A 25,025-nucleotide genomic window follows, 5' to 3' on the forward strand; every position below is an offset into this window, starting at 1 on the left:
CCTTTTGGGATCCAAGTAATTATTTTCAATTCGCAATCTTATATGAATTACTTGATCAGAGAAAAGAATGCGCAATTCCAGAGGTATCTTTCAATATGGCCTGATGTGCAATTTCCTGGCTTCAGTTGGTCAAGTGGTATCAGTATTCGACTCACTACAGATCAAGGTTAACACTTGACGATCTAAAGAAATCCACAATTACAGACAGGAGTCCATGACCATCGCATCCCATCGTAAATGGACAAAAAATGGCCACTAGAAAACAATCAGCAATCGTCGAGCTTCAAAATAACAAATGAAAATTTTATTCCCACCATCTATTTTTGAGGCTATGATTATCTATCGGGCTCCCCACAGGGTTGGGCACTCCATTTCTCCCGGCGTTTCGATGAACTACTTTTTCATCGACCTCAGGGCTGGTCGAGGAAACGATCCTGGTTGCTGGACGATGAAAAATTCCAGCGAAAAGTCGGCTGAAATGGAGTGCTTAACCCGATAGGAAGCCCGAAAGACACTCAAAGCCACCTTTCTTCGGGAAAGAATCAAATCCTTCTCATCCACATCGGATCTCAACGGTCAATATTAACCCTTAATACAACCTATCAAACAACCCACCCATTACACCGTCCATCACAGAACAAACCGCTTAATAAGATCCGCTAATTCGAAAATCAAACGACACGTAATCTTTTACGACGCAGAGAAATCACTGTTATTAAACGACCGCGTAAAAACTCGCGGGAAAAAAAGGCGGGATAAAAAAACAGACGCGAAACGCCGCGGAGTGTGGCGCGGTATACCGTGGGACGAGTCGAAAGGGGAGGTAAAGGCGGGGAAGTTTTCTTTTGACTCGACGATGGCTTCAGGTGAGGGGTAGGGGAAGCAGACGTGACGGAAGAGCTCAAAAGCGACGCGTAAGCGGAGAGGAGGAGGGATGAGTAGATATGGACCGGTCCGGAGAAAGGCAGCATCGAGAGTGAAGGGAGCATGTGAGCGTTGATAGTGAGAGTGTGGAGGAAGCGAAAGGAAAAGAGGTCACCGCGGAATGCAAGGGGGATTCGCGGGGGGAGAGATACCCGCGGGGGATGGGGAAGTTGTCGTCTCGAGAGAAAGCAAACGTGCGCACCTTAAGGCAGACGCAGCTTCCACCGGGCGCACGGTTCCGCTGTCGCGCTACCACCTTGGATCACACGATCATTTTTCACGCGCTAGTCCGGGGATAATTTGAGCATCCCTTTTCGATTAATGGGGAGAATATCTTAAAAGTTAGGCCATACTTCTCTAGCGTGAAGAGTTCTCGGGATCGCCACCGTGATAGGAACTGCATTAGACATGTTTCGATGTCTGATACGGAATGTACTAAATTAATTTTTCTTATACAAACCCCTTGCGCTGAAATCACGAATCTAGTTCGTCAAGAATTTCCGAAGCCAATCGCGCAATGGCGAGGGTAGCTCGTTATCAGATTTTGACAATTTTAGCACTATTAATGATGGGGCATGATAAAAATATTTTCAGATTTTATCTACGTTAAAACATCCATAAATTGCATAAACAACTCGTATTTCATGAAATATAACGCATCAGAAATAATAAAATGATTTAAGACTAGTAGCGAAAGCTGTGTACTCGATATATTTAACTAGATACTCTACAATATAAAATAACAATCACTTTTTATTTCAATATTCTACGTTGATTAAGAAATACAAAATATCATGTTTATACCATGTCGTTTCCGTTTAAAATGAGCCACAGAAAAATAGAGGATACGAGCACGATATTCAGAGAATAAATTGAAGAGGAAGGGGTTTACAAATAACCGTACCTGACCCACACCCCTCATCCTCCTAAGGACGATGGCCGATTCGGATATCCAAACATCGGCAGTGATGCAGTTCCTGACTCGGTGGCCATCCCGAAATAACTCCTCACGCAGTCTATTCGCCAGGAAAGCAATAAGCCTTTCTTCATTTTTCTCCAACTCGAGTAAGTAATCGTGAATAACAACTGTAATGAATTTTCAGGGCGTTTATTCTCCTTATTTTTAGCTGCCGCTAATTTAGTTAGCGAAGAAATAACCCAACAGATTTTCCAAATTAGGTTGCAGTTTTCTTGGTTGATCTGGAAAGTAGCCCTTTTTCTAAATGTTTCCAGAATTTTTCAGAGATCTTTTAAGGAGTTTATAATAAGTAAAATATGATTACAAACTATCCACAGAGAATGCAAGGAACCTTACTGATTAAAAAATATCGGAAACACGATATTTAATTCATTTTTACTGACGTCATGGGCTAGTAATAAGTCAAATTATGTTTCAAGGCTGAAAAAACTGAAAGTGAACTCCTTCATGGCTTCAAATAATATAGGATCAATGAGTCGCAAATATTACTCATCCATTCTCTCATGTAAGGAGACCTTGCGGTAGGAATTAATATGGGCTACTGAGGTCGCCGAATACTGGTTCAACCATCTCAACAGGCCGCAATTTCTGCAATATCTGCCATACTGTGTGGCACTTTTAATGATGGACAGGTATCCCGATCATCACCATCCATGGTTTGGTAGTGATCGAGGACATTCACGGAAACTTTAGCTGAGATATGACTCAGTACTCCACCATAGAACAATTCTATTACAGTGTGCACATTTCAAACATGAAGTACCTAGGGAATATTTGAAGTCGTCCGTAAGTCTATCATCGCATATGACCGTTTAAAATAAACTACCTTGACATTACCGAGGTTCCCAAAACAACCTAGCGAAAGCAGAATTAAGATGACCAATTAGATGATTGGAATTAATTCAGATCAGACAAAAACTAACCCTGACAGTGATGCTTGGGACCCAAACCTCAACTCGTTCCTCCGTACCACTACAACCAAAACTGGCTGGAGAACCAGTATGTCGTCAGGTTGTGGGCCTTCGATAGGTTAGTTACTTCGACAACTTCGTCTCTAACACTTCTGCATACGAAAACGAGGAAAAAGTTATGCACACAGAAAAGGTCGTGCAACTGATACCCGAGCTTGAATGAGTCTGGAGCTACTGTCGACAGAAAACCCTAGTGTTATCCTAAGAAAAAAAACCATATGCCTTCATATCGTCTCATGGCTAGAACTATAAAAAAAACAACAACCCTTAATCGTTAGTAAATTGACTTTGGATACGGATATATTTACCACTGATTCCTCTAATACGTCCAAGGGAACATATTCTACCAAGTAAATAAATCTTCAGAATAGATAATCCAAAAATGCGCCTAAATTCAAATGAATATCCCGGATAGGTACTTCAATGGGTTTATTCTAGCCTGGGCTAGCGGAAGATTTTAACAACATACTCATTATTAACGCTACGGACTGGTGAAGTCTGAGAATCCTAATGTGGATTACACTAAACGAATTAATGTCCTCTTGGATTCCACGATGAACTTAATTAATGGTGAAATAGGGATACCCCGACAATTATTGTAAAATATCTTATTAAGACTATCGAGGAATGAAGTTTCCACAAACATCCAGCCATGACAACGGAATGGCCTAATCAAGAACCTAGATTGAGATTTTTTGCATTAGTCACAATTCAAAAGACAGCCAAGGCGCTTTTCATGAGAGATGTAAGTTCCCAGTAACCTTTCAGGAGACCTCATGGGGGAGGGAGAACTACTTCACGATAGTAATAGATGAGATCGACCATAGAAAGTGTGAAATCTATAGGTCGTCACTTAAACCGGAAACTCACCACTACTTCAATGCAGCGTTCTCTAAGCGCAAAGGTTGACTATACACACATTGAACATTCAAGACCCAAAATTCCGCAACGACTAAATTGAAAATATTAGCAGCATTGTTACCGCAAATGACTTAAGGTTTGAGTATGACCAAATAGAGAGAAGAAAACATGAATAATACGTACTAGAAAAACACCAAAAGATCCTTTGCAGGCTTTACTTTGTCAGTGTTCTACTTCAAGCACAACCTTTTCCTGCGTTATAAATGCAACGGAACGTATAACCGTAGAAAAATAGCTTAAGATGAATGCATTATGTGAGCATTTACCATTCCCGTACTCCACGTTTGAAATAATTATTCAAGATAAGGACAATAAAGGCTATTAACAGTCCCAAGAAAATGAGTTGTTCTAAGTCCTTAATGAACGACACATTAGTCTAAAAAAGTAATGCGTAAAAATAAAATGCAGGAAAAAATATACATTTCCCGCACAGCCCAAAAAGGCCCAATATACGAGAATGCTTCCCGTTAAAGACGAGGCGAAACAAACAGTCAATAATAATACCTATGCCGCCCAGCGACTTCCAACAGAATTCGCCACGGATTTGAGGTGCTGCACTACTACAATGAACGAATTTGTTGAAAAATGTTACGCGTAAAAAATCATACGCAGGAAAAAATGGCCATTTCCCGCAGGGTTCAAACATATGCAATATCCGAGAACACTTCATATCAAAGATGAGAATAATACTGCGGGAAAAATATAAAAAATAATAACTAAGACGCCTAGCGCATTCCAACTGAAGTCGCCACCGATTTGAGGTGCTGTACCATCACTAACCAAGGCTGCATCCACCCGCTCTACACTGGCCTCGACCAACAACACCGCAAAACAATCTCGCGCACGTTAAACGTTTTTCGAAAGGGCGACTGCCTCGCAGACGAGAAAGCCGACCTTTTCTCTCCCGGCTAATACGCTTAAACGGATCTAACGAGACCGAACGCTACAGCACCTTGGATATTGCATCCGCTTACGTGGCTAGCGGCCAAAGACTCCGGAGGAACATGAGGAGTCATGGGCGATCGAATGCAAAGCACTGAGAGGCAGGCAACCCACGCTTAATCCCAACAATTCTTAAAGCACTAAGGAAAGAAAATAGGCCTGATGCAATATTATTTGCAATTCGAAAGACAGAGAACAGTGAAAATTATCACACAAATGTTCCAATGAAACTAGGCAATAAATTTATCCAAAATCATATTTCTAGCACGAGAAATGTTTCTATTCCCAACTTTCTCTCGTGATCACCAGCTGGGTTTACAACTGCTATACCTACGCTCAAAGTTAGAAAAAATGGAAAGTAATCCATTAAATGAACACTACTCTCAATTACTCCAGTATCCTCCTATGTAAACTCCATTCCATTATTGAACTTCACCAATTCATCGGATCATTGACCTAATACAAATGCATTGCCAAATGTGAAGAAAGTTAAATCATCAACATACACTTTCGGAAGACAAGCACACCATTTTACACCTTGGTCGTGTATCCACATAAGTGCCTGCAAGGTAAGACATATCCTTCTTTGCCCTTGGCTTAACACAGTCTGATACCAAACCAAAGTCACCACAGTCTAAGTAAAGCAACGCTACCTGATTTCACTAGTTATGGAGGACTATTACAGATAATAAACGCACCCTGTACGCGAAAAACAATGCATCAGAACATAAAGCAACGTGTAAACCACTTGAAGGACACAAACTCCTAGCAAGGCCCTCGTACTTCTTATAATGTCACGTGTATTACATCGGTCTAGTAAACCTACTACGTAGAACTTACTAGAGCCATCTTTCGTTCTTGCCAGGAAGCCTAGGGGAAACGGTTAATGGCATAAAATTGAAACTAGAGTAAAACACAAGCATCAAACGTCATGAACAAGATTCAATAGAGCAGTAAGGGCAGTTAACATTGATAGAAACAGACAATTCATTGTCTAAAGGCCATAAGTAATTAAGAGACATCCAAATATAAACTATATTTTAAAAAGCTTAGACAATCACATTCACTTAAACCCTTCACCGAATATTTTTTTATCATCGATAAAAATTAAGTGGCTGAAGAAGAAAATTAGTGGGAATATTTTTTAAAATTACTCGCACATTTTTTACGAGCAAGAAAATTCACAACACAACACCGAACAAAATGTACAGGAAACGTAAGGGCAAACTGGCAAGTGATTCCATATTAGCACGTATTCAATGCTAAAGATAGTCTTCTAAACCATTAAAATACTAAATAATGCTAATACTATGAATCAATAACACAGTCCAATGCATTAAATGAAACTAAATGAATTTTTACTAAGCGCCTATTCATACGGCTCGACGCCCCGTTAATTTTATTCCATCGGACTAGCATGTACGCCGGTTGAATACCGAATGCCATGTTAGAGAAACCCCTCCCGGAGGTTATAACTGATGTGTTTCCCTGATAAACCCGCTTACCACTGGATCTGAATAAGCAAAATCAATTTAAAATGGATCTAAAGGAACACATATAGCTCTAAGTTAAAGTTGTACAAAGAACGACGCGTGTAACTGGTGAATATGCATACAACGCAAAACACAAATATTTACAGGATTAGTTCCCCACACACGCCACGAGATGTCGCCACCATCTCTTTCCGGCAGAGCGCCATTGTGGAGCTCTGTATTTACCTTTTCACATTCGACATGAAACGGGTGAAAACAACGCTTTTATGTCACACGCATGAGATAACAATGAAAGTTGCCCATAAGCAATCAAAATTTAAGATCGATATCAAGGGTCAATACAAAGAAATTTTGTAAGAATAGGATTTAATAACCTTGACGTAAATACATAACAAACTTGTAAAAGTAAACAAACGCGGTTTGTTGTAAAAGCAGAATATCTATGCTAAACGAGAGATGGTAAACAACGGCAACATCGATCGCCTGCCGGGAGGCCGGCTAGGTTGTTGGGGACTTGAAGCTATGCTGACGGATCGATAATACATTGGACGCTAGCTGTTCAATTCCAACCAACATAAAACGCCGGCTCCACCAACGCGTAACACGAAAAGAAAATCTCAGGAGGTGTCCATCAAAGAGCCAAATAATCACGTCCTTCGAACCATCAACTATTTTAACAACATGTCTATCTAATCAAAACAGAAATTCTACGAGGGAAACAACTGGTTTAATAAGGAGATTGAAGACCGAACTACAGAGACTATACACAAAATGTTAACCCAGCGCCATCCCACAGGTGGTCTACGATCTATTCTTAGACGCCATCTGAAGTCACAGAGCTCGAAAAGGTAGAAAAAACCTTTCCTCGTATCACATAATTAACGAGACAAACATCAGAATTAAGAAATGACAAGCACTCTCTCTATGGCAAAAAAATAACAAATCCACCATATTTTCTCTCTACCACAGTTTAAGAAGTGAATAATAAAATTTCAACTTACCAGATATCAAGAGTAAAATTGAACAAATCAGTCGCCTCTCCGAATCAGGACTGGAATGAAAAAGAAAATAATGTAAACTTTCACTAATCAAACTGGTGCGGCGACTGAAACACAACAATACACAGGGAAACCAACACAAACAAACAACGCAAACAAAACACGGACGTAAATAGTTTTAATCATGCGCAACGTCAACAACATTGACACGCACGTAAAATATAATTTCATATTACCCCTAGCCTACCTAAGCTGCTGAACCGTAGAGAGGAGAATTGATCGGGGGGGAGGCAGCTTCCGGACTAAGGCAGACACGGGAAGCGTCCGAAAGCTGCAGCGTCAACGTGATGTAAAAAGGCTCAAAAAACAACCACTCCAACAAACGCCAGAGCGTGCAACTTTAGAGTCCATCAACTAGTAATAAAACGTCCAGTAACGTGATCATCACCAAAAACACAACGATTAACAGTTCAACGAGTGCAAAAACAAAATTTCATCGGGGGACGCCGCGCACGCCGCCATTCGCCAAGGGCCACATCCCGGCAACATGGCCGGGGGAAGACCGCGTCTCGAGAGCTACCCCCCTCCCCTCTTTGCCCCCCTCCAGTACGCGCCAACCCCCTCTAAAACCAAGCGGCGGCGGCGGGGGCCGTGCGCAGCCGCCGCCGCGGCCGCCCCCGGCAGGGCACCCGGCGAGCGTGGCAGCCGGGCCACCCACACCCGAGCGATGCGGGCTGCGATGGAATAAGACGAAGGGGGCAGAGCGGGGGATTCGGCATTGACCTTGTGAGCTGTGACGGGGGCAAAAAGAGCCGCTGGGGAGGCGGCGGGGGCGAGGATGATGGCGGTAGGAGGCTGGTGCGGAGGCGACAGGTCCCCGAACACAAGGAAACACACCAATTTATTGAGGTGCACTCGTTATGCTACTTTGAATAGTTTTGAGATAGGTAAAATCGCACAGAATAAGGCTGATATGTACTCTCCATTCAATTTTGTTTCTCAAATCAATTTATAGTTCATTTATTCATTCCCAGACCACCGAATACAGCACATACTGGCCATTCTACATCGGAGTGTTCAACAAATTCATCAATTACAGGTGTACGAACAACCAGGCCAGGATCGGGGAAACCTACCCAGGAGGTACTCGAACCCACGACCGCTAGTTTGGCAGGTGAGAACTTTATCCCGCCGCCACCGAGGTCGGCAAATAAAATTTACAATGAAATAAAATCCACAACATTATCTAGGACCAATCAATGAACATAGAAAATTAGCCACTTAGGTCCATTAGGAAATTGTTCATTGAAAGAATGCAATCATTCAACGGGTAAAAATTATAGTAAAAATACAATACTTGGCAGTCCATTTGTTTTTTCCAACAGGGTTTCGATATAATCTAATATATCGATAAGGTTCAATGCACAACATAAAAAAACAAAATTGATGTGCTAAGGGATATTTTGCGTGACGGTAACATTACCATAATGAATATAAACTTTAGCATGCACATACACCCCAGTCGTTTTGGGTTCCCTTGCGTTCCGACACCATCTATCTCATCATCAAGGTCCAATAAGCACCCATGCAATCGCATCACGGCGTTTCCGGCGATTATTACAAAAAAAAGGTTTGTGACAGGTAACATTACCAAGAAGAAAACGTTTCCGTGCAAACTAGTGTTTTTGCTTTCCGCACCAAGGATTAAACAAACAGTTTAGACGCCACCATGGAGGTACAATCAACGAAAAGAAATATTACGGTGGGATTATGGCCACAATACTTTCTTCACAATACTTGCTTCACTACGATTTCAGATCTAAGTTCCTATGATGACTTATGCCATTATAATTACATAGACAATGACTGGTTTTGTCGTAACCAGGATCAGAGAAATCAGCATACGGAAAACAAGTGTCTCCTCTCTGTGGTAACGTTACGAAGCACAACACTCCGAAGAAAGAGCAGCAGCTGAGAAGCATTCTACGCCTCAGCCAAAGAAGCCCCCTAACCTCTAGAAGGGGGTCTTAATTCACGAATAAACAAACTCTTCCCGACAGGAGTCGTAAGGGTGTGTGGGGAGGCACCATTAACAAACAAGTCTCACAATATACAGGAAAACTGCTCCCAAGCGAGGTTCGCCTGAGTTTCGACGATTCAATCAATCCCTTGCATCAAGGCGTCATAATTACGGTATCACTAAGACGCGTATCATCAATCGTGACTTATGCCATAGGAGAAAACGGTTTACTGCGGCTCCTATTAGTCGATCATAATGAAAGATTGACTCTGGTGCGCAAAAACGGGAAAAATGGATCGGATTAGTTTGTCAAAAAGAAAAATTATAAATAATACATTTTCATTCATTAAATAACGATTCAGGTAGGTTTCCACGGAGTACCTAAGAAGCCTTCTGGTAGACTCCTCTACCTTCATGTTTTTCCCTCTTCAATTCATAAGAAGAGGCCCTTCTTTTCATTTTATCTAAAAATACTATTCTCTTCCTTAATCACCCTCGTTAGTATAACCGTCTACCCTCTAACACTGTTTTCAGCATCCCCTCCCTGCTAAGTATTCTCTCCATCCATACTTTGTCTCCTCCGTATCTCATCTAGAAGCTGCCTCTCCTCACCCACCATGCACAGTACTTCGTCGCTCCTCCTCCTCTCCGTTCTCTTCACTTCTCCATTCTTCTTCACACCCATAACTCAAGCGCCTCCAGCCTTCTCTCATCCTCCATCCTATAAGTGTTCATGTTTCCGCATGATAAAGCGCAAACGTATCTTTGGCCCAACCTTCGATGCAAAAAACCGGTCAACTCAAGAGCATTTAGTCATCTATTCCTTGAATGTACGGCTGCCAGAAATATCTCGACCTGCTGATCAATGCCGCAGATTTTCAAACAACTCACGTAATTTTAGAATTTCTCAGCAGGCAATAGAAGTGAATATATACTACATGCGAGTGAAATAAGGCTACCTGTGTTCTCGAAGTTATCACCAGCTATAAGCCGCCTACGGTATGCCTATTTCACAAAAAGCAACTATAAATGAGAGATGGCTGCGGAGTACGCAATGCCGAGTATTATGCTTTAACAAGACCGAATAAATGACAAACAAAGAATGAACTCAATGGGAGAAAAATGTCCAGCCAATTCGAAACCGTTAATGAGCACAGCAATTAATTGTGTAACATCCTACAGACTTCACAGCCATCCCCTACATTTCTGAAAACCGTGATGCCAATCAAAACAAAAACACACTTTCACACGCATAGATATAGCTTTGATATGTTGAAATAAATCAGCGGGATATTACAATTAATCAAACATAATATAGACCGGAAGGAATACCAAATCGCCACCGAAACAGATGGTAAACACAGATAAGGAACAAAAGAACTGGCTCACTGGATAGACACGTATCATGCAGCACTTGCGATAAAATTTCATGCTACGAAAATATCTATTCTTATCAGACAATGACGTCTGGTTACGAGGAAACGAGACATTTAAAGCGGAAATACGTACTTCCTCTGAGAAAACACACCATCTTTGTCATTTTTAGCGCATACGTATACTTGAAGGCTCGGAGCATCTCGATATGTTTCTGATCATTTTTAATCCAGAAAACATAGTTTTAAATCGCCAATAATAACTAGGAATTTCATAGAATATCGCTGAAGTAAAAAGAATTCACTAGTTATCACGCAGAGGCTACGCAAAGAACATTCTAACCCATTGCAAAAATGGGGATTGAGCTTCTACTGCCTCGGAACTGTAGGAAGGAAATACTCGGCCATTTGAGTATTTCCTTTCCACCATTCTAACCCATTGCTAAGGAAATACTCGGCCATTTGAGTATTTCCTTTCCACCATTCTAACCCATTGCTCAAACGGAAAAACGCGTCCAGCGTCAGACTGAGGCAACACCTAGTATTATTTGATCATAAAATAAATCTGAAAGTCTCAAAAATACCGAGAAATATCTGGCACCTATGGGTATATATAAAAGTCACCAAATCAATTTTTCAATGCTTTTCAGGATTTCAAAACAATAATATTAAGCAAACTAGCAACTCTTACCTGACGTTCTTAAATAAATCACCAATACATGACAATATTCTACGATGAAGGCCTCTTAAACATCACGGATTGAGAGCATTCCGGAGTTTCTCATCCTAAGAATTTCATAGTCTATTTCAACCATTGGTGTCAAATTTCAATAAATTTAATGCAACACGACAATAATGTGTCCATTGGTTACTATAGCAAGCAATTATTACAGTATGAAATCTTTTGTATATCGATGGCTAAGTTATAACGACACGTATCTCAAATTCGGCCAGTTTGAGAAAGGTATCTTAAACAAAGTATTATAACACTAAAAAAATAAAATACAACCAAAAAAAACAACTCTTTGTTTGCAAAGGAATGCTTCTTTCTCAGGTTTATGAACTTTTGGTTTTTAATGTCAGTGTACAAGTAAAAAAAATTAATCGTTTTTTTACTCTCCTGAAAAGTTGCTATTTTTGAGATACGTGTTGTTAGAACTTAGCCATCGATATGTAGAATGTTAGGTTTACTCTAGACGCTGTCAAGATCATATGCAGAACACGTTCTTTAGTCAGGGAGAGGTATTTAGATTTTCAACGCGAGTATGTACAGTAACTTTTGTTATGATTTCTTAAGTTTCCCTTATAATTTAAAAAAAAACAATGTTGCACGTGTTCATATGCATACACTTATAATCTGTGTGGAATGAATCTACTCCCAATTTTATAAATATTCCTTACATTTCACGGATCAAGTTGTACCGAATCAGTGAGCAAGGTCGTAAAAATTTTTCTTCCCGGAACATGATCCCGTAATTTGTAAATAAAACTTAGAAAAGGAACTCCGAACGCTATTTTCTACAACACAGATTGTACAGAAAGTCTAAGGTGGGTTTCAATGTTTACTCAACAAAAATAATTTCCACTGGTCTAAACGGAAATTGAGCCAGTTTTCCTTAAAAGAGTTCCCTAGGATTAGAACGCGTTCAACGGAACCGACTACGTTTTCCGTAGAATTCCTGACGTTCCTCACGAAATATCCAACAGAAATTTCCAGAAAGGCTAATAATGAGAGAATTTGGATATTCGGCACTCATTAGCGCGCTGCGCGCCCTTTTGGAATCGACCCGATTAAAATGCTTCCCAAGTGGAAAAATAATCATGCCCGAAAGGGATGAATGAACTCGTGTCAACATTATCGTACTTCTTGTCGTATCGAGCTTTCTATGCCATGCCTAACCAACTCCCTTAGAGTACCCAGAAAACTTCACCCTCACAATGAAAGTAAAAGAAAGGTACTATTTCGCACTCGTCACACCACACCTTGATTCTACATCGAGCACATGCACACTTAATTAAATACGAAGGAAAGCTACACGTCTCGTCAAAGCTACACTGATACAGGCGTACCGACAGCATTACCCAGATGTTAAGTCAATTATGCTGGAAGCCGCAAGAGACACAACAGGCTGCGCGCTGGACTTAGATCGCTTTAACGATTGAGAATTGATGATATCTTTTAGAGCGACACGGGGAACATCATATTAGATACCCAATATATTTCCAGGTCCGACAGAAGCGATAAATTAAGAGAGATATTTTGCCGAATGAAATGATATGGGAATTCATTTTTCCCAGAACCATAAAAGACTTAATAGACTTAAACACAATCTTTGAACTTGATTAAACGAGAGCTTTGAGCGAGTATCAACAAAACGATTGCGCAATATCACCCACTTGGATATAAATTGTTTCAAAAATTGTTATCGGGCGTTATCGTTCAACCTTAATCATTAAATGTTTTTAAAAATCCAGTGTATAAAATAAAAAGTCGAAAAGGATGGATACGTAAGAAAACCCGTTTTCACGGTAAGTAAAAAGTGCGCACAAAAAAAAAAGTTTGCGTTGCCATAGCTCGGTAACAAAGGAGTTGCGACCCCGTGTCTTAATGACAAAAAATGCTTAAAATTGTCTCCCCTACCACCTCTTGAAGTATTGCAGATTCCTCCAGAAAGCCCCTGTACATAAACGACTGATGCCCTAACAATCCCCGCCACACACCTTTTTAGGCGGCATGCGGGGTAGTATGCACATGTAGATGAAGAAAGTTTATATGAGACGAGCGCGGAGAGGGAGGATGGTCTCCAGAGGCGCGAAGTAAACGGTATACAAGCAATGGGTGAGCAAGCGAGCGAGCGAGGCAACATATAACTCCAATCGGGCGTGATGCCATGTCCCAAGCGAAAGGGAGAGTGGGAGCGGCTGATCGTACGTACAGCAAGAGAAGAGAAGAGCCTCGCCCAGCCAGCGTGCGCTCGGGGTAGACTAAGGAGAGAAGACAATGCCGTGACGCTCGTTGGCTATTCCACGCACACACACAATTCTTCCAGGCGATGAAAAACAAGATACGTTAAGCATTCGGAAAAAGCACTTTACGCGCCTGAGGTAAGGTTCGGAGGATAAGAAGAGGCAACACCGTAAGCCTGGCGACGATATATTGTCGTCGCACACAGTTAGTATGAGCATAGCAGAGGAAACAGAACGTTCTTCTTGCCATGTTAAACATTTTAACAACCTACGAAGGAAAGGATCAACTATGTACCACAGGAAAAATTAAACATTCCAAAGACCCGCATCAGCATTCAAATTATGGATTTTCGAAATAGTACGTGGTGACACAAAGCAATGCAAGGCAGTGGATAACATAAGCTACGTAATGCAGAGATCAATCAATACTCCACAGTGGCACGATAAAGCCGTATGTCTCATGATGAATGAGTACATAATAATGAAGTAATTTTGTAAAAGATTAAATATTTACACCGCTGCAACAGGTGAGTTAAGTTTAGTGCCTTCTACTCATTTCTTATGTGCCTAATTAATGTCTCTTAAGGTATCTCATTTATGAAACTGCCATGAAACACGGCATGCCAAGTAACAAAAAAGCTGCGTAAGATGACAGTAGTAATAAGCTTGTGAAAGAAGACTTCATAATAAAAATGAAACTCTTGGGCAACTGCGGGTTAATTAACCGACAATGAGAGGAGAGTACACCATAATAACTACTAAAACGGATTAATACTGAAGTAATAATAGCGAAAATGTACATAGGTGCAGTAAATATCATTCAGAAAATCATTCATTCAAAACTGGGTAGAGTCAATCGGTGGAATGTATAGAAACATTTTAAACACAACCAATGCATTCACGCAAAAGCAGCCTTGGTACGCAAAAATAAAATATGTGAATTTGTAAGGCAAAATTATTAATAGGTACTAATTATAAAACAAATACAATATGATAAGTATATCCGCAAATACTCACAAAGGTGCCATTAACAATCTAGCCAGAAACTGAGGCTGTAGACTGGCACACCAATGGTTGTTAGTGCAAAGATAGCGTGACCTAGGCGATTTTTGGCGACCACATTCTTCAGATTTCTATCGCTTTCGACTGTGATCGAAGATGACCAACGATTACGCCACCCGATGAAATCACGGAAATAAAAGCACTTCCAAAGAGTGATGACCAGAGGGAGGCTTTTAGTGCTCCTGGCAAAAAATAACAAACCCATCGCGAATGTCTAGAAACACTCAGCAAATCACCGCTGTGTCTACGAGATCTACTCGACGTAAAGAAGTTATGACCTATAGAGGGCATTTCTTGCAATACCTAACACCTTTAAAGGTATTTTCGACTCGGAGAAACTAGCCCTCACCGTTAGCTCATGGCCGAAGTTTTCTCATGCGAGATAAAAATGAGGCAAAATATCAGCCAAACATCCGCAGAACATGCGGAACTCCCATTACGAAATGGATGAGGAAACGGCTCATCTATCCACGTCTGAAATCCAGATGCTTCCCAAATAATAAGCCATTGAGCATTGCACACACAAAATATCTCGAGTCAATGCGGTAAACAAATAATATGCGTGATGTTTTTTTCTTAGGAGAAGAAAAATAGTGTAGCCTTCTTTGGCAACAAGTATATTATTTATTCGCAAAATTGGAATCAGACTCGGAAAGTTCACGAAAATATTGAGAAACTCACAAAACCCATGGCCTCATAAAGCCTTAACTAACTCCTCAATTACGACACACTTAAGCGATTTAGGCGCGATAAAGTGACATTTCGACGCAATGAAATAGATGTTCGGCATATTGAAAAAAGACAAGGCAGTCTTGTATCAGACGAAGCCGAAACGCGTCGCACGCGTTAAATAATTGTGGAAAAGTGCATTTACCCTTTATTTCAATATGACGCATTCCTTGCACATCCATGAGATTACTCCAGCTAATCAGAAACCATGAAGCCTCGATATCATAATCATATAATATGGCCATAAATCATTATCCATGTATCGATTGAGCACACGGTAAACGCAAATTTTCTACGAAGTAAAAAAAAGCTGCGCCATGACTGGACTTTTGAATGCCCATCCTGAATAAAACCCCGAAGAGCACCACGAGTCTTACCTACTACATTACACGTATGAGCATAATAGATACAAATGTGTAATTAATCCCACACTACCAACATGAGCACACCAAACCAACAAAACATACTTAAGGGGAGCTTAGGATGAGAATCGGCAATACTGAGAAAAGGTTAAAATATAAACGTCACACATTTTCGCATTTATAGAAAAGAAATAGAAGCATACAAAATGATAAAATTGCTACTTACAATACTAAAGAAATAAAAATTGGAAAAACTGAAATATTATTCAAAAATCTCAAAAAAGAAAAAAATAATTACTAATAATTATGAAATAACTAAATTCCGTTGTATTTAAAAAATAATATTTCTATGATTCATGTCAACATTGCAAATTTAAAGTTTACGCTAACACTAACATAACACAACACACACAAAACAGAAATGTACGCAAAATGAAATTTGAACTTTTAAATAGCTGGTTGGGGTGAACTTGGTTTACCGGACAGCTGTAACACCCCTGCTTTGCGTCAAATACTTAGGATTCATATTCAGGGACATATTTGACTGAAGCTTAGGTAAGTTTCTGGCCGCAGGAGAGAGAAAAAACATAACTAAATGGATGACTCCACAATATTGTCGCCATAGATTTTCACACCGAAATCCTTGATCCGGAAAACCGCAGCATCGGTTGGCATTTGTGGACCCAAGGTTGGGTCAGGCACCACCGACTATCCGGAAAAAAACTTACAAATCGATGCAGAAAACCGAATCAAATTGGTATTACAGCTGTGGCGGCAAACCCGAGGACCTCTCACAAACGCGAAACCCACAAACTAGACAAAAAAAAGATAGGTTGTTTTTGCAAACTTCAATCCACAAATACACATTTGCTAATACATGACAGTTATGTATTTATGGCAAAATTAGAAAATATTTTTTAGGGCACGATGACTAAAAAGTGCCACCTTGGTATTTTGCATGCATATAGTAAAATGTTTGAGCAATAACATATATTTTTATAAAAAAATGGAAGCGACGGTGTTTTGAGATATTCAATGTCATAGGTCAAGGTCGATGACCTGGAGTGGTTATATTCTTATAAATGTTGTATACCAATTGTATAAATGTTGTATACCATGTTGTATACCAATGTAAAGCCCTACATATTACCTTTCGAAAAAAAAACGTTTCGTTTCATTTTTCTACATTGAATAGAACCAGAATTACAGTCGTTTATCTTTACAGAGACACGCTAAAATTTCGACAAATTTCCAACATTTGCGGACCTGTAACTTGTGTCAAAGTCGTAATTTACCTCTTCGAATTGGTATTTTCCATCTCTTACCAGGATAATTGAAAGCACCAAATTTTAAAGAAATCTGACATGGTTGGGTTGAAAATGTCACTTTTCTTTGTTGAATTGACGTGGAATTACCCATAAGTTATAATAAATAAACACATTTGCCATACACAATTAAAAAATCAAGTGGAGAAAAATTGAATATTTAAAACCAATGAAAATGTAATACGAAAATTAAGATTTTAATCATGAACGTTAAGGACCTAGTCGGCATGCTGGGCATGCGCCGTAAATACAATTATTACCCACTAATGAGGAAATAATACCAACAGACTTGGAGCTAAAACGAATTTGTCCCATTTTTTTAATTATTATAAATTGTCTAAGCCACAAACCGATGTAGAACACCAAAACAAATTGAGTTCTTGAAGAGGGAGATTTAACTGTCTAAGATCAACCTAGTATATATTTAAGTCAATTGCTTGTGGGAAAACATGAATGATACCTTTATCTATTCACTGGGATAAATATTTCCCTTCATCGTGCCACGGGACTTCCTTATGCACACACTGAGTACAACCAATACATAGTCAACTGAGGGTGCAATTAATAAACAACGGAAAATAAAAAACTGAAAAACTCAGCGTAGAGTGCGTTATGGTACCGACGAAAGCGGCAGAAGGAATGGGAAGGAAAAATAAATGAAATTGAATACAATGCACCAATATCTTTGTGGTAAGTACAGAACAACAATTGTGACGTCTTTTATCATTAGCTTAAAATGAATTACCCTTCTTCAACAGCACAATGGTTAAGAAATTACTTAAATTTAACATTTATCGCCGATATTAAAGTAGAAGAACACATCATGTTCATTTTTATCACATTTCGGAACCTTTTCAAAAATTATATTTTCACTCCCCTTCGTTTGCAAGACGGAACCTCCTTATGCACACACTATTAGTACAACCTATAGATAGCCGAAGATACTATTATTAGGCAACAGAAAAATAAAAACAGGAAAACCAGGGGGGAAAAAAGTGCGTTTCGGGAAGGGGCGGAAGAAATGGGGACGCGGCTGAGAGAGAAGGGGGGCGATGGCCGAATGGGTTCACATGCGCACTCTACTCCTGACGCTCTTGCTCGAAATTGCGAACGGGGCTCAAAGAGAGGAAGAGGACCGGGGAGGCTTGAGGGAGGGCTGAAAAACGCCAGCGAAAAACCGAAAGGGGGGAGGGTAAGTGAGGGAACGGGCGGGGAAGAGAGAATTACGACCCATTGGGTGGGGAAGAGAGTTCGAAGAGTTGGTGTACAGAGGATATTTCAGAGGGGGGAGAAAAAAAGAGAATTGGAGGGGGTTCCTGGCTGTACACACGGCACCCAAAGCGCGCACCGAAAGCTGAGATGGTCCCCATATCGACAGACCTCTTTTCCCTGCTATCTGAATAGATTACACACACCCTCACAATATTGCAGGTTGCAGGCTCTAGTGGATGCGTTAGACAAGGGTTGCGAGGAGTATGACATGAGAATGAGAGGAGAGGAGGGTATTATGGAATAGTCAGGGAATATGGAATACCTAGGTTTTGGCTCTCTTAGGTGCTGCTGTTTTGTGGGAATGCCATGAACTACCAAGAAAGACTCCCATGATACAACGCATAGAGAAGCAACACCTTGAAGACGTTGTGTGACTCGCTATAAAGTCTAATTTGTGATTTTCAAAAGTTCTTGCAGGTAAGTAGTTATACATTCAGTGGCGCCGACTCCATGGGGCCTGAGCCCCCTCAAAGTTTCGTTAGGGGGGGGGGGGGGGCGGAGCCCCCTCAATAATTCAAGATAATAATAAGTTATATTATGCTTGGTGAAATCACAAAATATATTGGTATTTTTTATTTCCCATGTTTGACGATAGTTACCTTTTAAAATGCATCCAACAATGTGCTAAAAAAAATAATTATAAGACAGTAAGCAGGTTAACTGAAAACAAGTGGTGTGAATTATGATAGTGTTGCGGTGCTGCGACACACTTTGAATATAAACTCTTCCCGGGGCAAGACCCCCGATATGGGCCCCCCCAATATTTTTTATAAGTCGGCGCCCCTGTATACATTGTTACCACCTACACAGCATTTGGCTTAAGGATTGATATTGTTATAATGTACACATAAATAATTACAGTTTTTGATGCTATTATAGTTTGTAATCTAACACTGCTTGTTCTATTAGTGTAGGTAAATTTTCCAAGATGGCGTGTCGGATATTATGGATCACGATATCAAAATTATGTGGTTTCGTAGAGCAACACGAGTTAGTAATGTGAGAATAAAGGTAAAAGTAGGCGGGGAAAAATTGAGCAGGTAGAGCGATGCAGCTATATAGGCAGCACATTATGGGAAAACGGATTACGCAGTTAGGACATCAGGACGAGAATTTCGCTAAAAAAGGAGGCGATCATTAACAAGAAGGAGTTTACGAGGGGATCGTTATGTAAGAGTTTAAAGAAAAGGTTTGTGAAGAATCTTACCTAGAATAGAGCCCTTTATGGTGCGGAAACATGAGCACACAAACATGGGCATATATAGGTGGACGAGAGAAGATTGGAGGCGTTCGAGAAAGTTAAAGTACTCCACGGAAACATACCTTAATCGCTAGAATACTTACATGAATGAATAATATTGCAATCCAAAATTGGTATATTGCATCCTTCCAACTCTCCATATCTCACACTTGAGTTCATTTCAAATATCTTTGCACAAATGCAGGCCCAAGTTTTTTTTGGAGGGCAGGGCGGGGGTCGCGTGACTTTATGAAAACCAACCAAAATTCGAAAGGCGAAGCCAAGCTTACGGGCAATCCAGTCGCTTTCAGACCTTCGTTGTGTACGCTTAGCAAGTTAGACAGCCGTGTTTCCAACAGAGGAGAGGGTTTCTGAAATTACGTTTCCAAATCTTTTGAGAAAACTTAGCAACGCCCACCATTCGAAAAATTCCGAGCTTGCACGACTGGGACAGTCGCAATGACATTTGAAAAGGATTATAGCTCTCTTTACCACCCTGAGGACTTTCTTCCCCGTATCCTTCTTGATCTGTTCTAGCTTCTTGTCACTTGGTCTTCCTCTGTGGACTTTTCGATCAAATTTTCCTACAATTATGTTTCTCACATAACTGCTGTTTCTCATAACGTGGTCAACCAATGGCCTGAAGTGTTCCATAGTGTTCTTTCTTCCCCTATTCTTCGAAATACCTCCTCATTTTTCATTCTCTCAAGTCTCTTTTAAGAAACTCTTAGCATCTCCCCGATCCCATGCATAAGGTTAGATGTTGTAACTGGCAGCATACCTGGTTGGCAATATGGAGATAAATGGTTCGAATACCGGCTAAGCAAAATGATTTTTTTCAGGACAAATCCAACTCTTCGAGTAATTCCTAACAGCTAAATAAATTCAACCGATTCAAGCGTGATATAGAGGAAGTTCGACTAACTGGAATAAAATTTCTTTCATTTCGCTATCATCTATTGCCAATTTATATTACTTTACAAAAGTTACCCCCCGCATCGCTGACGGCAAAGCAATCCGAATTTGACGGGAAAATCTGCTCAAATTGAGGCTTTTTTTTTTCAAAAACCTTACAACTACATTTAGCCTGAACTGGCACTGCACTGATCTCAACACTGGACAGTTAAGACTATCAATAGACGGAAGCATGAGCTCTCGCCTCAGAACCTACAGTAAAATCTTCGGAAAATATATGTTACTTGAATTCACCTCATAGACAGCATTAAACGCACAATGAACCCGACACTGCAGAAACTGTGCGAGGTGGAGATGATCAAAAGGAAGGGAACAGAGGAAGAGAAAGGGTTGGGGACAGCTCATTATGGGAGAGGGAAGTGGTTTCCTCCGAGAGGCTGGAGGAACCACTCCCCCTAGCCTCCCCCCTCTATCGCAGACCGGCCGGCCCACCTCCTTACCTTCAAGGCTGACCGCCGTCTGGTGTGTTGTTGCTCCTTGGGCATGACAAAGGGGAGCGGGGCTCCACTCAGTCAGTGGGTCGTCTTTTTCTGCAAAAACACACGGAGAGCGAGGCACAGGGAGGAAAAATTCGCATGAGGAGGACGGAAGGGAGAGTGGTCCAGGTAGGAGGAGCTACCTGATCGAGTTATGGGGCCCCATGGGTGGACAACACTCCAGTGCCTTGGCCAGTTCAATAGGGTGGTTTCCTTTTATTTTTTTATTGCCTAAATCGAAAGATTATTCCTCCTAGAGTACGCATTTCACACTTTTGGATTTTTAAATGAGAATGTCTATTTTTCGCGATAAAATGAAAAGTGAAAATTTTCAAGCACCCGAAAACGCGACGGCTAAGTATGAATGCCGGGAAAGCCCGTGTGACGTCATTCTGTTTCCCGCTGCCGCAAGGTGAGGTGACCTTGGGGCGAGGACATGCGCGCAGCTAGGCGCAGACTGCTGATGCAGGCTACTAACAGGTAGCAGAGTACCCTGATAGTAGGTAACGCTTGGCTTAATTATGGATTATTAATACCTTATCAAACGAGGGAAACTTTCCGACCATAGCCAGTTTTAATAGGTGATTATTAAGACAAATTTCCCCGAGCTCTGTGCCTCATGCATGCATTGGTAATCTCAGACTACGTAAAACTCCTATCTACTCGTATAGAAACTAGGTCCCTGTGACGTCACGTGGAGTGGCATCACGTGGTCGCCAATCTGGCCTTTTTCAAATGCGGTTAAATTTTACCATTGCCATTCGGCTGAACTGGGATTTCTAAAACCTAATAATTTGTATATTATGAATACACTAATGGTGGGTAACGAATCGCAATCAATGCTTTTCGTTTTCTTTGATGAAGGAAACTACCCTATTAAACAGAAGCCTGAGCCACGCATATTACAATAGGTCTAGCATGTCTAGTCAGCCTTTGTACGTGCTGTCACCCACCACCTATTTACATGGGTTTACAAAAGTTGCCACCCGCATTGCTGATAGCAAAGCGATCCGAATTTCACCGGATAATGAGCTCTAGTTACGTCTATTGACCGAAATTTATATTCGTGACGATATAATCAATAAAAACTTTCAACTATTCAATTCTACTTATTCCAAGCGAGTGCAAATATTTCAATTGATACATAGGGAATACATGGATCGCTCCACATACCAATCACGATAACAAAGCAAACGTATAGGCAGAATAGAAAGACCATCATCTCTATTCCCAGTCCATGAAAAATCGACGGCCATTACCCTTTCACATATAAGTTGATGACGTAACCAACTTTTACCGAGTGCCTCACTGTTTCTTAGCAACTCCTTGGTCTCGCGCATTATCCTCGCGTGGTTCGACGTTTCCCTGTCTCGAAAAATAATACCCTTTCAGAGATAAGTTGATGATGTCAAGAGAAGTGGGCGACGCTTTTGCTTTTGTTATCATTTTAAACTCGTGAGAAAATGGCATGAGAATGTTTTTTCGTCGTAGATTGTATTCTCCTACCGTTTGCCACATTCATTTGGTGAATTATGATATCCTGTCTCACTGAACCCCATTTTAGCAGTTTGGGTGTACCTTTATAGAGCGACTTAGCTGCCGAAGCTGGAATTAGCCCATGAAAGGAATTTACCTGTGCTCACCTGTGGAATCAGATAGGGGCATTATAGTGGAAAACACTCGACGAAGTTGGAAAACTGCGAAAAATATTTCAATGCAATACCTAACTCCTCCTCTTTGCGGGTTAAACAGGTAATAAAAATAAAGCATTTACTTAAAATAAGCTGAGTATAAATGGACATAATATCAACGAACGTATCTTCCCTGCCGAACATAGATCACGAAGTTTCTGACATTTTCATTTAAGATGGGCGTTTGCTAGAAAGTCAATCCTTTTTTTTTATTTCACAAAAGTTGCTCACTATATTGCTGAAACCATTAATAGTTATCTCGACAGAAAGGTGCAAGAGAACAGTAAGAGCCGTGCGTCTTCGGAATGTCAGGCAGGATCAAACATATAACTTTCCATCTTTGGCGGCGAGGTGCATTTGCGAATTTCAGCTTTTTTGCATGCATCGCCGAGCTTACTCGATCGAATCGACCGGAAGACCAAGGGAAAGGTTTTTGCGCGCACGCCTCTCAGACTCCTATGCTCTCCCGCGCCCGTCGACGGCTGAGTGCACCACAATTATGAGAACCTCACCCTCCCGCGCACAATCAATAATCCCCTTCCAATTAACTCGTCGAACGCTAAAAGGGAAAGTTTAAGATCATATTCACGAGCAATCGCTTAATTAAAGCTCGGAATATTATATCAGCAACACCGAGACAAGTTATAGGCCGATGCATTAAATCAATAAGCTTAACGCGTCCTAAACGAAAAAAACAGGATGGAAATCACTTTCTAACCGCCGTTTTAACCCGTACAATTGATGTTTTACACAATCTGGTACCCGAGGTATTCTAAGACGTAGAAGGCACTCTGAGAGACCTTACCCTAGTAGAGATTTTTGGAGAACCACACAAAGAAAGGGAAATATATTCAAGAATAGATACGCTGAAAAATTCACCTCTCCCATGAACGACAGAATACCCCAACAGTAATGACTACGTCTAAAAACCTTGTTTTTTGGTCAGATAGAGTTAATGGTCAGTGGTTGCTTACCCCAAAATTAGCTTGACTCATGCGAACAATTATATATGCACCGAAGTGACCTAAAGGTCGTTTAATACGCATATAGGTCAAACAACTTTATTACAGAAGAAGTTATGCGGGCAATAGGACACCTAACCCCTATCTAGAAAATAAAAGAACTATACACTATCGCTCTGAAGCATTGAAGTGCATGACTATCACAGCCGTTGTAACTTAAACTTTACGTAAAATTAGATCTCGTGATTCGGACTTAATTCCACCAAAAATTCATTTTGCGGCCCGACATGATGTGAATTAAGAAAAGGCATACGCAAAAAATGGGGACGATGTAATTGTATACACTCATGCAAACAATCCAAAAAACTTTGAACGTAACAAATCACAAAAACCCCTAGCAAACATGCTGCGAACACCTTCGACAAACGAAAGGTCAACGAAATGAAATTCCGATGACCCCAGATGCGAAATGGTTAGGAGTTACTAGGTGTAAATCAGAAAACAAACGAGATTCATCAAGCGGCCACAATTGAAACTCAACTAACCGAATCGATGATACATCACACCATACAAAAAATCAACACACCAAAAAAACGGAAGAGCAGAATCAACGAGCCGGGCTATACCAACTCGCAGAATCACAGTGCAAACACCTTCCGACCCGACTGGCGCGAAAAAAAAACACAAAGAAAAAGAGCAGACGCACAACAATCGAATCTACCGCGAAGAAGACCTTGGTGGATGTATCCGAAGACCTTTAGGTCCGACACAACACGGCAAGATGTAATAGAAGGAACCTCCTTCGGGAGGAAAGACCAAAAGAAAGGTTATAAGGTTATGAGGGAGGAGACCGAGAGGGCGGCCGCGTGCAAAGAAACAGGTAGAGGGAGCTATACAGGAATAAATTCCGAAGATCAAACGTGATCGATCGGAATTTTTCCATGCTTAAATAAATACTATCAATTTCCCACGGTTATAAAATGTGTTACCACCTAGGTTTCAATGTTACTTCATCATCTACAAGTTGCAAATGTAGTAATTCATACAATTTTAAAGTTGAACGGGGGAAGTAAAGGGAGAGAAGAGGGGGAGCAGTTGGGAAGACCTGATGAAGTGAACGGAATTGAGAGAATAGGACGATAATGTCTTCCCCTCTTATACACTCCTCTCAATTCCGTTCACTTTCTTCTTCAGGTTTTCCCACCTCCTCCCCCTCCTCTTTCCTCTTCCTTTTCCCCACTCTAGTTAAAACCTGTAATATAGTGGATCCTGGATAATTCGAAACATTCTTTAACTCGAATATTTCTCTTGGCCCCTAGGATTGTGTAATCAAACAATGCTAA

General features: G+C 40.7%; 1 protein-coding gene across 1 annotated transcript in view; it reads right to left on the reverse strand.

Annotated features, from left to right (window-relative positions):
- The window catches only part of LOC124162187 (brain tumor protein), a 176,395-nt gene that overhangs the window by 110,517 nt on the left and 40,853 nt on the right, over nt 1-25,025 (reverse strand). The window contains exon 2 of the mRNA XM_046538619.1: nt 7,232-7,281. The gene's annotated coding sequence lies outside the window, so the exon portion shown is untranslated. The remainder of the gene's footprint in view (nt 1-7,231; nt 7,282-25,025) is intronic.

The sequence above is a fragment of the Ischnura elegans genome, chromosome 7 (assembly GCF_921293095.1).
Source record: "Ischnura elegans chromosome 7, ioIscEleg1.1, whole genome shotgun sequence".
NCBI lineage: Eukaryota > Metazoa > Arthropoda > Insecta > Odonata > Coenagrionidae > Ischnura > Ischnura elegans.